Here is a 15741-nt window from a genome sequence, read left to right on the forward strand (position 1 = left end):
GCAATCCGTTTGCCCATCTCAAATGAATAGTCTACCACTGGTTAATTGTATATATGGTTATTTAAAATGAGTGTATTGGTTTACATGATAATAAGCGCTTCATTAGCCTTTGTTACAGTATATTGACAGTTATGTTGGATGATGATCTTTTTTAGTATGCATTCATTTAAATGTATATAGCCTTTAGGAACTAATGCTTGGCTACTCCATAGATTTATTAACGATAATGTGCAGTGCGCTCAATGAATGGGATTAGCAAGCGTTCCTTAGCCACAGTCAATGAGTTGGGGACAATAGGCTCTGGAGCGTTAGCTACTGTTCATAGTGTTTGGTGTTTACTACTGTGCGCCTTTGCACAATAAGACAATACACAAAGGAAATGTAGTTGTCAAGATGTACATATACCTTTTTATTTTTTTTGGAAAGGTTGTTAGGCTATTCAGAATATCTTAATTATGTGTTTTTGTCTCATGCGAATATGGTAACATTAAACATTATTTATCCTTTACTTTGTTATGACGTTAGTATTATATAACAATTCAATTATTATACATTTTTATTAAAGGAGCAAAAGTGAGTCGTAGACAGTGGAAGAAGCTATACTCTGATTTTCAGAAATGGCCCTCCTTCCCATAGCCAGCTATTCCGTTTCTCTCCATTCTCTGGGTGTTGCTTTATTAACCACCTGATTCTCTAATCCATGCAAGTATTCATTTTGAACAACTTCCCTCTCCCTGGATATGTTTAATTGATCTGTAACTGGTTCAGTCAGAGGCACTCCCATCACTTAATATGGTTAACGCCAGACATAGCCTGGATATTCCATTCTTATGTTACTGTAATTAGTTCCTGTTCCGTTATCCTGTATGCACTTTAAATATACACTGAACAAAAATATAAACGCAACATGTAAAGTGTTGGTCCCATGTATCATGAGCTGAAATAAAAGATCGCAGAAATGTTCCATACACACAAAAGCTTATTTCTCTCAAATGTTGTCCAACTGTTAATGAGCATTTCTCCTTTGCCAAGAAACTGATTTGAACAGCATGATCGTTACACAGGTGCACCTTGTGTTGGGAACAATAGGACACTCTAAAATGTGCAGTTTTGTCACGCAACACAATGCCACAGATGTATCAAGTTTTGAGGGAGCGTGCAATTGGCATGCTGAATGTCAACCAAAGCTGTTGCCAAATAATTTAATGTTAATTTCTCTACCAACGTTGTTTTATAGAATTTGGTATTACGTCCAACCGGCCTCACAACCGCAGACCACGTGTATGGTGTTGTGTGGGGGCGAGAGGTTTGCTGATGACAAACCTTTCTGAACAGAGTGCCCCATGCTACAGACAATGAACACAATTGCATTTTATCAATGGCAATTTGAATGCACAGACGAGTTCCTGAGGCCCATTGTCATGCCATTCATCCACCGCCATCACCTCATGTTTCAGCATGATAATGCACAGCCCCATGTTGCAAGGATCTGTACCCAATACCTGGAAGCTGAAAATGTCCCAGTTCTTCCATGGATTGCATACTCACCAGACACGTCACCCATTAAGCATGTTTGGAGTGCTCTGGATCGACGTGTATGACAGCGCTTTCCAGTTCCCGCCAGTATCCAGCAACTTCACACAGCCATTGAAGAGGAGTGGGACAACATTCCACCGACCACAATCAACAGCCTCATCAACTCTATGAGAAGGAGATGTGTCGCGTGAGGCAAATGGTAGTCACACCAGATACTGACTGGTTTTCTGATCCACCCCTACTTTTTTTTTAAGGTACTGTATTTGTGACCAACAAATTCATATCTGTATTCCCAGTCATGTGAAATCCATAGATTTAGGGCCTAATTTATTTATTTAGATTGACTGATTTCCTTATATGAACTGTAACTCAGTAAAATCTTTGAAATTGTTGCATGTTGCGTTTTATATTTTGGTTCAGTATACATCCGGTTTCTGTGTAGTATCTAACACTGACAGACTAGGATTGACTTCAATGTGTTAGAAATGACTTTGCACCAAGCTGCAGGAACACAATACAATGTCTGTCTACAAAATGCAGATACATTTTACATAGCACAGAAAAAGCTCTAGTCATGAATCCTACTTATTGGTTTGTATTAAATATGGAAGATATGTATTTATTCTGTGTCTCCTCTTTGGTGAGATGACCATTGAGTCATCCCCCCATTTGCCCCTTATTCCCCAATCTCTTCCTGTCCTCCTCTCTGCTTTTTAGATTTACTAGGTGTGTTTTGACCTTTCTCTTCATTTCCACCATGGGACTGTGGTACACATTTTTTAGGCAGTCTATCTCTGTCCCCCTCTACAACCCCTGGACCAGCCCCCTTAATCCTGAGCTCTCATTTTAGTCCCTGGAGAGTGTGTGGGAGACCCGACCACTGTAGGGATGAGGGAGGGGGGTCAGCAGGGAGACCAGCCTCCCTGGCCCCAGTGCTGAGAGGGGGATGAGTAGCAGATTCTCCGTGGCAGCAGACAAATGAACACCATCCCCCCATCAGTTCTTTATTATCATGACTGATGTGTTCTTCTATTTCCATTCAAAACACACACATTGCTCTCTGTTCAATCATCTGTTGGGGGAAACCACTGGGCCAGACTTATACTGTAGAGAATGAAAAAGAATGGGATAAACCAATGGAATAAATCGTGGATATTAGAGTCTGCTAGGTGGTAGAAGAGAGGGATTCGTCTCCCCTTGAGTAATAGTGTAGAATGTAAAATACATCATAGCTGTTGTAAAATAGTAGGCTAATCATGGACCTCAAAATGGTCTAGGTCTGAATAATGGTGTACGCCGACGGACTGTATCTTGCAAAATATGTCCTGAAAATGTAGTGTGCTCTTTCAGAAAAGGATTTGAAATCCACCTTCTTTAAATAGTGAATGTCATTGTAGAGGGCTCCTCAGTCTCCGTCCAATTTTCTAGCTGTATGGCACAAGAACTGAAATGCCTAGGCGTTATGTGTATATCCAGTTTAGCGGATGTAAACACACCTCAGATTTAACCCTGGTCACACAGCACACAGACAGAGAAGACTGAGGCTTTGTGTCTGAAATGCAAACGCTTTAGATTCCCTCCATTTTCCTCTTGGCTAGTGCTTTTAGACTTGTCAAAAACAAAAAACTGAGAATAATCTTGAAGTACAAATAAGGGGCCTGTTTCATCAAATAGTGTAAATGGTTGTTGTAAATTGGGTTTGTTGTGTGGAACTAACAGTCTTGGTCTGGTATCCAGTTTTGGCAAAATTTGAATAACATACAGTAGGGGGAAAAAGTATTTGATCCCCTGCTGATTTTGTATGTTTGCCCACTGATAAAGAAAGGATCAGTCTATAATTTTAATGGTAGATTTATTTGAACAGTGAGAGACAGAATAACAACAAAAATATAAAAAAAACACGTCAAAAATGTTATAAATTGATTTGCATTTTAATGAGGGAAATAAGTATTTGAGCCCATCTCAATCAGAAAGATTTCTGGCTCCCAGGTGTCTTTTATACAGGTAACGAGCTGAGATTAGGAGCACACTCTTAAAGGGAGTGCTCCTAACCGCAGCTTGTTACCTGTAAAAAAGACACATGTCCACAGAAGCAATCAATCAATCAAATTCCAAACTCTCCACCATGGCCAAGACCAAAGAGCTCTCCAAGGATGTCAGGGACAAGATTGTAGACCTACACAAGGCTGGAATGGGCTACAAGACCATCGCCAAGCAGCTTGGTGAGAAGATGACAAAAGTTGGTGCGATTATTCGCAAATGGAAGAAACACAAATGAACTGTCAATATCCCTCGGCCTGGGGCTCCATGCAAGATCTCACCTCGTGGGGTTGCAATGATCATGAGAACGGTGAGGAATCAGCCCAGAACTACACGGGAGGATCTTGTCAATGGTCTCAAGGCAGCTGGGACCATAGTCACCAAGAAAACAATTGGTAACACACTACACCGTGAAGGACTGAAATCCTGCAGCGCCCGCAAGGTCCTCCTGCTCAAGAATACATATACATGCCCGTCTGAAGTTTGCCAATGAACATCTAAATGATTCAGAGGACAACTGGTGAAGGTGTTGTGGTCAGATGAGACCAAAATGGAGTTCTTTGGCATCAACTCAACTCGCCGTGTTTGGAGGAGGAGGAATGCTGCCTATGACCCCAAGAACACCATCTCCACCGTCAAACATGGAGGTGGAAACATTATGCTTTGCGGGTGTTTTTCTGCTAAGGGGACAGGACAACTTCACCGCATCATTTGACAGGGCCATGTACTGTCAAATCTTGGGTGAGAACCTCCTTCCCTCAGCCAGGGCATTGAAAATGGGTCATGGATGGGTATTCCAGCATGACAATGACCCAAAACACACGGCCAAGGCAACAAAGGAGTAGCTCAAGAAGAAGCACATTAAGGTCCTGGAGTGGCCTAGTCAGTCTCCAGACCTTAATCCCATAGAAAATCTGTGGAGGGAGCTGAAGATTCGAGTTGCCAAACGTCAGCCTCAAAACCTTAATGACTTGGAGAAGATCTTCAAAGAGGAGTGGGACAAAATCCCTTCTGAGATGTGTGCAAACCTGGTGGCCAACTACAAGAAACGTATGAGCTCTGTGATTGCCAACAAGGGTTTTGCCACCAAGTACTAAGTCATGTTTTGCAGAGGGGTCAAATACTTATTTCCCTCATTAAAATGGAAATCATTTATAACATTTTTGACATGCGTTTTTCTGATATTTTTGTTGTTATTCTGTCTCTCACTGTTCATATAAACCTACCATTAAAATTATAGACTGATCATTTCTTTGTAAGTCGGCAAACGTACAAAATCAGCAGGGGATCAAATATTTTTTTCCCCACTGTATGTTCTTTTTTTGGTGGGGTGGCCCTGTATAACTGACCTGCCTAGTTAAGTAAAGGTAAGGAAATGTCTCTGGGTTTTAATCTGGTTTATCTTGTGGAACAGTTATGATATGAACATCTTGGCTATGGATTGAGCTGGTCTTGTGAAACTGTTTTGCTCTGGATGATGAATTTTGCTAGTCTCTTAGAACTGTTTCAATTTCAGTAAGATATTGATATGATTCATTGAACACTTGACCACCATTTTGTGACACAAAGCATTCCTCTATCCACTGACGGAAGGTCATACTGTGTGTGTGTGTTAAGGAAGCGAGTAGAGGATTTTGAAATGCGTGTGGGGAGTGTGTTAAAGGAAAGTGCCTTTCTTGAGAAAGACTTTGACCTTGCTGTTTTTTTTAAACTAAAAATGCATTTTTTTCCCTTCCAATTAATGTGTAAGATTAATGAGTGTGCACTCCAACTACACACTTTCTTTGTTCTTGCTTGTTCTTAACACTGACACAGAAACGTGGTGGGGTGGCTGTAGTCCAAAACACAAGATTAACATCACTTTATTTGGCAATCGTACACAAACGGTCCGACTGAAATTTGACTTCGGCTTTATCCCAACCCTTCCGAACATTCCAACAAAACTACACAGTGAGCAGTGGGGAGAGATCGTGTCCTTGTCCTCATGACTCATGATGACTTGACGTCAGTCTGAGGAGAATATCCCCTGCAGTCACCCCTGCCCCCCCCCCCTTAAAACACAAATGTCCGTAGTTGGCATTCCACGTGTAACGATGAGTCTGTCATTTTGTTAAGCAACAGAAATTGCTCACTTTTCTAACTAAGAGAATCTGTATCGTTACGATTCATACACCATATTTATCAGGGTAATTTTTCGGGGGAAAAAAGTAAACTGTCATTTGTTAATTTACTTGCACCACCCCTCAGATATTGAAGACTTGTAGATGGGCTTATATAGAGCCATGAATGTTCGTCAGACCAGACGTCAGAAACTGTATATCAGTGTTATAAAGGTCTGTAATGCAAAGGAAAATGTCTGTGTGTGCATGTGGGCGTGTGTGCATCTGTGCGTGCGAGCATCTGTGCGTGTGTGCGCGTGTGTGTGTGTGTGTGTGTACAGACTGTGATGTCTGGTTTACCTCAGTGTGTGCTCCTGAGGGGAGGTGAGCAGCACAGCAAAATGCGTACAGCCATGAGACTCCTTCCTACTGGGAATGTCACTGCTGAGCACGGGGATCCGCTCAGACACATGTGCCTCGTGTAACACACACACAGCGTCTCTCTCTCTCTCTCTCTCTCTCTCACACACACACACCGTCTCTCACACAACCTCACAGATTCACACACGCACACCGTCTCAAACACACACAGATTCACACACTGCTCATACACACAGAGACGTTTACGCGCCGTTCATCGTGGGACATACATATTCACACGGATTTCTCAGTCTCATGTGTCAGGACGCCGTGATGCATTTACATACAAGCGTGGAGGAGACGGCACGGGCCGTAACGCGTGGCGACAGGTCTCATGACTCCCGCCCGCAAGTCACTAAAGGGGTGGAGCCGCAAAGCTAAAGGCTGGCTGCACTACACACAGTAGAAAGGAATGTACTTTAAACACAGAGGCGCTTGTCATTCACTCAATGAAACTGAGATCTATGTGTGTCGTGTGTGTGGACGTTTGCGTGTGAGGTGCAGCTGTTGCTAGGGTGAAATATAATCAGGACGGAGGATGCACAGTTACACTGTTCAAACATAACCGCATACTAGGTGCTGCTTGAATCGTATTATATTGCGATACTGTATTTTGGCTCCTTAAACCAAAGCCTTTTTTCGCCTGCCTGAGTTCTAAGCTCTGTGGCTAATAAGTAGCTCTAGACTAGCACACACACACACACAGTGTGATACTAAGGTGAAACACGCTGTGACACACTGTGACAAATTATCAGCAGGTTGTCTCTGCTGTGGTGGAACACACAGAGAAAGCCCTTTCACACACAAACATACACACACAATATCAGCACACGCAAGGGTCATCTGCAGGGCGCAGATACTGATGTGGTCGTCAATAAGAATCCAATAGGGGATCTGTGTCACAGTGCTGTGCGGATTTGTCCAGCAGCGCTCACTGCTCATGCCCCATTGCTTTAGCTGGGCCAGACGTGGCTGCATGGGCTCTGTCTCTCTGTGTCCTCGTCACCAGGAGAGGAGAGCTGAACACAACAGCCAAGCTCAGGGGCCACCGCAGCAGAGACAACCTGTTACTCCCTGGCAGCCAGACACAGCTATACAGAGAGGGGAGGAAAGGCACAGAGAGAGAGAGAGAGAGAGAGAGAGAGAGAGAGAGGGAAAGGGAGACATTTTGTTTGCTTCTTTGCTGACAGAAGTTTTTTTTGCTTATTCACAGTATTCATTTATGTCAAATCTGACATAATGATCTTACAACGAATAGATGTGAATGAGCAGCGGAAAACAGACACTATAAATGTCTAGTCTGAAACCAAGGGTCTTGCAACTCTGAGTTGTCCAAGAGAATCCTTCCGGTCATTTGAGCATCTTTAAGGGTCTGCAGTACACACGACCAAAATGGAAGAGATAGAGAGACAATCTGGCACTGGGTTATTTTTAGCCACTGCTACATGTGCAGGAAGGGTTATTTTTCTGAGACATCCCACTGCCTTTGGTCATGTAGCTGTCCATCCAAACTCCATATGGTGGATAGGCAAACAGGTGGATAGATCTGCAAGATGATATCAGAGATGGTAATTTATGTTAAATGGTCGAACAATCATGCTCAGTCAAGCATTACAGTAGTCCTTCACTTGCAAGATCTGATCAAACAGGTAAATATTCTCCAATGGGCTGAAATATTCAAGAGGGATTTCTCCATTTACACTGTGATCAGATCACAGACAAATCACCGAACTGACGTTCTCCACAACTCTTCTCCCTGAAATAGGCTACATCTATATGCTGATATGCCATTAGCTTTGTAAGCATGCATATTTTACTGGCCTGACTCACTGTGGTGGGGTGGGTCAGTTAGAAAATGACTATGTTACACTTGAAAGATATGGGTAGGGTTGTAGAGAATCGAAGGACCATGAATGCAAAAAGAAACCTTAGGTGCTGGTTTAAGGCCGGAAGCAACCCGCCACCGGCCTTAAGAACAAGGATGAGGCGGATGTCCAGGTTCAGGGGAGTTTAACGGAAGGAGATGTCCACATTCATACACACATCTGACCACCCTTGGTTCTCATCCAGTGAGAACGGACATGAATTGTGTCTGAAAATGATTGTGGTTCTGAAAAGAAAGAATAAATACATTTAGGCTGTAGCACTGATATAATATGCGTGACATGAAAGTACAAGCTAGCGTACAACACTGTAATAAGGCCTAACAGAAATTAACTAGTAAACAGGCCCCATAAACTAGAGGTCCTGTACATAAACAAATATATAGCAAATACAGCAATGTAGAAATGTCTACAGAATATAATTAGAATATAACACAGATTATTAACCGGGTGGTTCAAGCCCTGAATGCTGATTGGCTGAAATCCGTGGTATATCAGACTTAAGGTATTACACAAACGTACGATTTACTGGTCTAATTACGTTGGTAACCCGTTTATAATAGCAATAAGGCACCTCGGGGGGTTGTGGTATATGGCCAATATACCACGGCTAAGGGCTGTATCCAGGAACTCTGCATTGCGTCGTGCATAAGAACAGCCATTATCCATGGTATATTGGCCATACACCACAACCCCTCTGGCCTTATTGCTGAATTATAGCATGAGCAATATACACTAATAATATAGCCTGTCACCATGCATGAGAAATGCAAACAAATTGCTAATGGCTAATAAGCATGCTAAATCCTAATGCATTCTGAATACAAATTCTAATGCTAGCACTAACGCAAATGGGAGTGCGAGCTAACTAACAAGCTCAACACAATATAATTATTGACAACAGACGCTACTTGGCTCCAAACCCACAAGACATAAAGATCTCTTGGCACTTGCGTTAAGCTGCAGTCACAATAAAACAACCAAACTGCAAAGGTATGTGACCTCATGCAGGAGAACGAGTAGCGTGACCTTGAACAATAAGAACTCAAATAATTCTAGGACTTTCTAAATGACTGAAAAAGACCAGTAGAGTGTGCTAGAACAGCTGACTGAAGCTGGCTGTTTTGACCCTACTCTTCTGTCCACTTCTGTCCTTTCGCTCAACTTGTCTGGTTTAGTCACTCTTCTGCATAAACCCTTTTCTCTCCTCATCAAACTCTAGGGAGTCAGCACCAACTACTTATGGAACTACTCCATGATCTGAGTTGAGGCAGAGAGAGAAGGGGAGGTCAATTTGAAGGGTCTTAGCTATGGGTTACATTTAAGGCTGTCACAGTAACATTGCCCTAATCTAGGCATCTCTTTATCACTCATTGACCTATTCTCTTCAAATCAGCTGTCAGTCAGTTGTCAGGCCCCTGTCAGATAATGACCTTTCATCTAAACAGATTTATGGAACAAACAAACAAACAGACACAGCCGTCAGCTACGCACAGAGGCAGGTTGACAACAACATGAAACGATTGGGCAATAATTGAAAACAACCGCAAAAAAAGTAATGGCACGCTCGTTGTTTTCCAACAGCCTTGTTACATCCCCACCATGAGCTAGCTCTCTCAGGACGATCCTGTCCTCTTCCCCCCTCCGGCCCGCAGTCTCTTCTCCTCCCCCAATCTCTTTCCCTCTTTTTCCCCAAGTCATTTTTCACCAAAGTAACATTCATACATGAATGGGTTTCCATGGCCATGGGGTCTGGCGATTATCTGGTGGTGTGATAGACAGGAAAAGGCCCAAAGGGCTGCACAGATGCTACATGCTACTCGGGGAATAGCTTCAGAGCTAACGCTTGGAGATTTCAACAACAAAAGAGAGAGAAATTATGGGCTTGACAGAAGCACTCAAGGCCAAAATTGTTTTGCTTATTCACAGTATTAATTTGTGTCAAGTCTATGTCAAATCTGACATAATGATCTTACCATGAATAGATGTGAATGAGCAGCGGAAAACATACACTGTAAATGTCTAGTCTGAAACCAAGGGTCTTGCAACTCTGAGTTGCCCAAGAGAATCCTTTCGGTCAATTGAGCATCTTTAAGGGTCTGCAGTACACACGACCAAAATGCCAGAGATAGAGAGACAAGCTGGCACTAGGTTATTTTTAGCTACAGTGGCAAGAAAAAGTATATGAACCCTTTGGAATTACCTGGATTTCTGCATAAATTGGTCATAAAATTTGATCTGATCTTCATCTAAGTCACAAAAATAGACAAACAGTGTGCTTAAGCTAATAATACACTAATTATTGTATTTTTCTTGTCTACATTGAATACATCGTTTAAACATTCACAGTGTAGGTTGTAAAAGTATGTGAACCCCTAGGCTAATGACTTCTCCAAAAGCTAATTGGAGTCTGGAGTCAGCTAACCTGGAGTCCAATCAATGAGACAAGGGATTGATCTGTTTATACTGTGATCAGATCACAGACAAATCACCAAACTGACGTTCTCCACAACTCTTCTCCCTGAAATAGGCTACATCTATATGCTGATATGCCATTAGCTTTGTAAGCATGCATATTTTACTGGTCTGACTCGCTGTGGTGGGGTGGGTCAGTTAGAAAATGACTCGAAGACCGTCTTTTCTGTCCTCCTCTTCAGTCCTCTCACTTCACTTTTGGGGGTTTAGTCACTCTTCTGCATTAATCCCTTTCTCTCCTCTTCAAACTCTAGGGAGTCAGCACCAACTACATATGGAAGGCTACACTGAAAGCCCTTCCTGATTGATGCTGTCTCCATGATCTGAGTTGAGGCAGAGAGAGAAAGGGAGGTCAGTCTTAGCTATGGGTTGCGTTTAAGGCTATCACAGTAGAAACAATAGTTTAACATTGCCCTAATCTAGGCCTCTCTTTATCACTCATTGACCTATTCTCTTCAAGCTGTCAATCAGTTGTCAGGCCCCTCCAAGATAATAACCTTCAATAACAGATCATGGAACAAATCAAATCAAAGATTATTGGTCGGGTACACAGATTTGCAGATGTTATCGCAGGTGCAGGGAACTGCTTGTGTTTCTAGCAACAACAGAGCAGCAATACTGAGCAATACAAAACAATACACACATAATCCAAAAGTAAAAAGAAAGAAATTAAGACATGTCAGAATTAATCCAATTAACAACACAAATAGCACTGTAAAAGTAATCCAAATGGAATCTGTATGTATCTACACCAGATTAATGTACACAAGATATTCTAAGAATGATATGTACAATACATTAGTAGATATGTTAGAATCCAGTATATAAACAAATATGCGGCGTGTATAAGTGTCACGGATTGCTTCGGTAGTTCTGCTCATTCCGTGCACCAGTTCCCGAGTTCTACGTCCCCGGCTTCCAGGTGTCACTGAACTGGTTCATTACCACCAACCCTGGACTGTCTTGTCTAATTACGCACACCTGGTTCCTATTTCCCCTGATTAGTAATTGTATATATGTGCCCTCTGTTCACCATTGTGTAGTGAGTTAATGTTCCAATGTCCGTTGGTCTTGTGAGTATCCAGTCATTTATGCAACGTGAAAGAATAACCGACCCTAAATGGAGACAGCGGGAATGGCCTGTCCGATGCCGCCGCAACTTCGTCAGCTGCAACTGGCTCATCCCTGTGCCTTTTCATGTCATGTTGTATTTTTGGGTGGTGTATTAAAACCCCCTATTACGTATTCCTGCGCCTGTCTCCAGTCATTTATACAACGTGACATTGACCGACCCTAAATGGAGACAGCGGGTATGGCCCGTTCGCCGCTGCAGCAACTTCGGCAGCTGCAACCGTCCAGTCCGACGCAACCTCGGCAACCGTCCAGTCCGACGCAGCCGCAACCACGACAACTGGCCAGTCCGACGCAGCCGCAACTTCGGCAACTGGCAGTCCGGCAGCTGTAACTGGCCAGTCCGACGCTGCCGCAACTTCGGCAGCTGCAACTGGCCCGTCCAACGACGACGCGACTTCTGCAGCTGCAACTATCTCATCTGACAACGCTACCTCTGAAGCTACAACTGGCTCTCCACCCGGAACCTCTGCCTGCCCTGACCGACCCGCACCTCATCCCTGTGGTTGTCCCTCAGGCCAGTGTCGTCCCGCTGCTAGTGCAGTGCGTCAGGGGGTGGGGGGTACTGTCACCGATCCCTCCGGTACTGCTGCTCATTCCGTGCACCAGTTCCCGAGTTCTACGTCACCGGCTTCCAGGTGTCACTGAACTGGTTCATTACCACCAAACCCGGACTGTCTTGTCTAATTACGCACACCTGGTTCCTATTTCCCCCTGATTAGTAATTGTATATATGTGCCCTCTGTTCGCCATTGTGTGTTCAGTTAATGTTCCAATGTCCGTTGGTCTTGTGAGTACCTGTGCTTTGTTGTTTCGGCTTTCGTGCTGTGTGTATTGTGTACTTGCTATTACGGGTCTCGTCCTGTGTAGTATTGTGCAATTGTTATTACGGTCTCGTCCCGTACATTGTTTTACGGGTCTAGTCCCGTGTATTTATTAGAAGTTTAACCTTGCTCTTTTGTTTGGGTTACATCCCTGTGTTTTTGTATACGTGTTTGTTTTGGGCTTCGTCCCCGTGCCTTTTCATGGCATGTTGTATTTTTGGGGGGAGTATTAAAACCCCCTATTACGTATTCCTGCGCCTGTCTCCAATCATTTATACAATAAGCAGTGTAACTAAAATGCAATGTACAGTAGTAGAAATATTAGAGTGAGCTCTGTCGAGAATACAGTACAAAACCCCATAGCAAAATGGATAGAATTGCAGGAAATTAGCTTCCGGACCTGAGTATAAAGAATATTATATAGGATGAGCCATGACTAGAATACAGTATATACATATGAAGTGGGTAAAACAGTATGTAAACATTATTAAAGTGTTCAATGGATCTGTGTACATATGGCAGCAGTCTCTAAGGTGCAGGGAGTGTACCGGGTGGTAGCCGGCTAGTGACAATGTCTGAGGTTCAGGACCGGGTACTGGGCGGAGGCCGGCTAGTGGTGACTGTTTAAGATAAACAACTTCTATCTCCAGGCTACCAGTTTCTCAGTCCCAGCTTTGATGCATCTGTACTGTCACCGCCTTCTAGATGGTAGTGGGATGAACAGGCACAGCCTGTCGGCCTACCACCAGCAACGCACAGAGGCCGCTTGAAACAACATGAAACGATTGGGCAAGAATTTAAAACAAACTAATGGCACGCTCGTCGTTTTCCAACAGCCTTGTTACATCACCACCATGAGCTAGCTTTCTCAGGACGGTCCTGTCCCCCCCCCCCCCACAGTCTCTTCTCCTGCCCCAGTCTCTTTCCCTCTTTTCCCCAAGGCATGTTTAAACAGTAATACGAGTGGGTTTCTATGGCCACGGGGTCTGGCGATTATCTGGTGGTGAGATAGATAGGAAAATGGCCCAAAGGGCTGTGCAGATGCTAGCTAATAATGGGCGATAGCTTCAAAGTAAACTTTGAGATTATACCCTTTTTTTTTAAATTTTGAGATGAGCTTGACAGAAGAGCTCAAGGGTTAACTTTAAATAGGTTTGGATTTTTGAAATGTTTTGTAATTGTTTTGTTGTAGTCCCCTCACCTTGGTTTCCACCGTCGAATGGGAAGGGCATGGATTCGGGGAAGGGCCTCTTACATCAACAGCCTTAACTCAAGTGTTTACAGTACGACAAAGGAAGGGCTGATGGGGAATGTGTTCTATCTGAAGGTGGTAATGACATAGTGTATGTTATGGTGTGGGGCATGGGGGAGAGACTGAGTAGGGGTCCTTGGCTGGGGCAGTGGAGTTGTCTGGATCTCATCTCGTCTACTGAACTTGGCATCAGAGGACTCCTGGAGCAGCCGGTCCTCTCCCCTACACTCTCCACCCCAAGTCATCCAATTATTGACCCAGTGAGGGACCAATGCTGGAAAACCGGTCAGTTTGTGTGTGTGGAGTCACTGGCAGCCCTGGCAAGACTTAGGCTACACACATGAATAATAACTGGAGTTCGAGCTACACATAGTGAGCCAGGACTGTGCTTCTTCAGCCCAAGTCTGTAATCCTCCAGCGTGCCTCTTATCATTATTGTAAAGGAGCACGCTTCTCCTTCAAACATTGGTTACTGTGGAGAACGCCAACAATGAGATTACATGGAAACTAAGACCTTCATGGGCAATGAACAAACCAGAGACATGACTTTATCTGTCTGCTTGCCTGAACAATAAGCATCAGTGTGTGTGGTCTTGGATGTGAGGCAGCACAATGTACAACAGTAGGCCTACAATGGTGTAGTCATGGTATACTCTTATGCTTTAGCCTACACCGTTTTTAGGTCAACAAGGGATTATTTATATTGTGAATTCACTTTGTTACTGTTTTTGGGAGTGAATCTACTCCTCCCTTACTCTTCCACTCTCTACTCCATTCCTCTCTCCTCCCTGGCGCACACAGTCTTTTGTGGAAGGTAATGTGATTGCATAGTTCAACATAATGCTCTCCATCTGTTGAATTTGGCTTCAATTAGTTTCAATTGAATAAGTTGGTGTTGGAATCTGGCTCTGGGGGCCTTAGGCGTCTCACTTAAATAAATCCATGGGAAAATATTTTTCCAGGGGAAGTCCTACACTTTTCCATTTTTTTTTTTTATCCCTTACTTAGCTATGGGATGTTTACTCTGTTTGCCACTATCAATTACCTTTAACTAACAGTTGTGTTTTCGTCTTTGCTGAAACAGGGAACCCTTTCACATCAGAAACAGATACACTATAGTTTATAGGGCAGCTCTACTGAATATCTCTCAAATTCAATGATGTTGATCCTTTTTTTCTTAAAGAGATTTGGGTTCTTGATCAAAATTCCTAGCCACTTAAAGTGGGTCATTAAAGAGCTGGTATTACGGGGTAATGTGGGGTGTCCTTTGAGAAGAACTTCTGCCGGGGTGTTAGAGTGTAATGGCCAGGGAGATCCTTGTCCCAGTTCCACTGGCCCAGTCATGGCCAGACAGTCACAGGATTTATCGATACGGCCGTCTGCTCAGGGTTAGAGCCTCTGGCTGCCCCGTCAAAGCACCAGGAACACATTGCTCACAGTCCCAGAGAGGACACGAGGCATCACTTTTTTATATATTTTTTTATTTAACTAGGTAAGTCAGTTAAGAACAAATTCTTAATTACAATGACGGCCTACCCCTGCCAAACCCAGACGACGCTGAGCTAATTGTACACCGCCCTATGGGACTCCCAATCACAGCCAGTTCTGATACAGCCTGGAATCAAACCTGGGTCTGTAGTGACACCTCTAGCACTGAAATGCAGTGCCATAGACCACTGCGCCACTCGGGAGCCCCGTAGAAGCTGAAGATTTTACCGGCCAGACTGAGAGAAGGTCTAGCACTTGGAGAGGGTGAAGCAGAGAGAGATCAGAGGAAGGAATGGAGTGAGAGAGGCAGCATGTCGGGGAAGAGAGGGAGGACAATGACAGGGAGAGGAATGGGAGGTCAGGTGAGTCCACAGCCTTGCGGGTTTATAGGTGTATATGTCCTTGGTAAAGATCCCCCCCGCACAGTGGATGACTGCTCCACTCTGTCTGTCGAAGTGCATGATGGATGTTCTACACATGATGATTTTGACTCACTGGCAGGCACGTGCACAGATAGGGGTCTTCCTGTGCCCTAGCACCTGCCCCTTTTCCTTAGCACTCGCCAAGTGCCCTTTTGGGTGGTGGAGATATAC

General features: G+C 43.8%; 1 protein-coding gene across 2 annotated transcripts in view; it reads left to right on the forward strand.

Annotated features, from left to right (window-relative positions):
- LOC106607256 (gap junction gamma-1 protein) overlaps positions 1 to 15741 on the forward strand; it is a 57386-nt gene that overhangs the window by 2362 nt on the left and 39283 nt on the right. The window lies entirely within an intron of this gene.

The sequence above is a fragment of the Salmo salar genome, chromosome 06 (assembly GCF_965601325.2).
Source record: "Salmo salar chromosome 06, fSalSal1, whole genome shotgun sequence".
Classification (NCBI taxonomy): domain Eukaryota; kingdom Metazoa; phylum Chordata; class Actinopteri; order Salmoniformes; family Salmonidae; genus Salmo; species Salmo salar.